This window comes from Chiloscyllium plagiosum, chromosome 17 (assembly GCF_004010195.1).
Source record: "Chiloscyllium plagiosum isolate BGI_BamShark_2017 chromosome 17, ASM401019v2, whole genome shotgun sequence".
Taxonomy (NCBI): domain Eukaryota; kingdom Metazoa; phylum Chordata; class Chondrichthyes; order Orectolobiformes; family Hemiscylliidae; genus Chiloscyllium; species Chiloscyllium plagiosum.
In genome coordinates this window covers 57,479,474-57,481,518 of record NC_057726.1, presented here as the reverse complement: position 1 = coordinate 57,481,518, position 2,045 = coordinate 57,479,474, and positions in this window count along the sequence as shown.

Here is a 2,045-nt window from a genome sequence, read left to right as displayed (position 1 = left end):
TCACCATCAGCTGGGATTGGGACACAATTAAAGTTACCTGGGCCTTGGGCGTTCTGTATATCCAGAAGGTTCCCATTTGGTTTCACTGGAGTTGATCTTGTTCTGATCCCAGCTGGAGGAGAGAGGGTACTCCCTGTCAGACCCACCCTGTCCACCCAGAGTCTCACTGCCTCTGCATGTTGCTCTCACCATGGTTCAGGTGAGGAACAGACCATCACCAGCTCCTTGTGGGATGTGCCTCAGTGGGGACAGATAAACTCATCGTCCGGGAATGACTTTATCAGCTAACAGCCTGAGGTGGAGCCAAATGTGGACAGGACTGACACCACCTTCAAGGCCCCTCATTTCCTTACCCTGTCTGACTGTTCCCAGTCTATCGCCACTCCCTATCCCACCTCTGCCCTCCCCTGAATTCCTTGTGTATCCCTCCACCCCCTTGACCCCATTCCCCCAGCTCCCCTCACTGCCACAACCTGGCCATTCCCAATGCTCCATGCCAGCGGCCAGTTTTCTGTCCCTCTCCCTTGTGCCATAACCAAGAGAAAGTGCTGCCCTTAGACCAAACTGCAGAAACCTGCCTCTGTATATCACCGGGAAACAAACGTGAACCGGGCTCACCAGATTCTCTCACACTGCTGACTGGGTCCTCAAGGAGGGACTGGGTTTTTATGTTCATGAATATTCATGGGATCCAAATGTAAACCAAGTAGGAAGCCCCACAGTCTGGTGTAATACCTGACAAACTGTAAACACACGGCTTTATCTCGACACCACAACCTGTCATTGGGAAATACAACAATTCACACCCGGCCTAATTCAGCCACACTCCCAGCACATCTCCTCAGTTCATCAGAAAAGCCAGATTGGACGGATAACATTAACTCTGTTTCTCTCTCCACAGATGCTGCCAGACCTGCTGAGTTTCTCCAGCAATTTCTCATTTCGTTCCATTTCCTGCTCTTGCAGGTTTCATGAGAACCCCCCGACATTTCTGCTCTTGCTGTAAACCAGGCAGTCAGTCTGGCCGACTGTCACTCGGGAGGTCCCTCCAGGGAAGATCATGAGGAGCTCCACCTCCCCAGCCTTGTCAGTTCGGTCTGGGCAGCCTACAGCCCAAAGGACTTAACATTGTGTTCCTGAATCTCCAATAACCTTCCGACCCATCCCCCTGCTCCCTTTCCAGCCCCACCTCCTCCCTTCCATTCCACCTACTGACCCTTCCTTCCAGCTCCCAACCGGATCCATCCCTCCCATCGAACAATCAGGTCGTACCCACTACCCGTGTTCTCCTATCACTGCCTCGCCGTTCTGCTACTCTCCACATCTCTCCCCTCCCCTTATCTGCAGCTCCCCGCCCCGCCCCCATCCCCACATCCAGTCCTGATGAAGGGTTAGACCTGAAACATTGACTTCTCCACCTCCTGATGCTGCTGGGCTTGCTGTGTTCTTCCAGCCTCCTGTTTGTCGACTTGGTCAGGTCCTTCACCCCCTGCTGGGCTCCCTGCACCCTCCCCATTTCCCCATTAATATCGAGGCCCCTGTCCCAGCCATTTACACTGAATAACATCCTGATTGTGGACATCCTGCTATCCACAGGTCTGGATCAATAATATCATCGAATCCTGACAGTGTGGAAACAGGCCATTTACCAACAAGGCCACACTGACCCTCCGAAGAGAATCCCACCCAGACCCATTCCCCTACCCTATTACTCTACATTTTCCCCGACTACTGCACCTCACCTAGATACACATGAACACTGTGGGGAATTTAGCTTGGCCAATTCACCTAACCTGCACATCTTTGAACTGTGGGAGGAAACTGGAGCACTCAGGAAACCCACGCAGACATGGGGAGAATGTGCAAGCCCCACACAGACAGTCGCCTGAAGCTGGAATCGAACCTGGGTCCCTGGCGCCGTGAGGCAGCTAATCACTGAGCCACCATGTCACCCTAATCTCCTGTCGTTCGATGTTTGGTGAATAAACAGATTTATTCTCGCGGTATATAGAAGATGGGATGGGAAAATGCAGATATACTCAGAT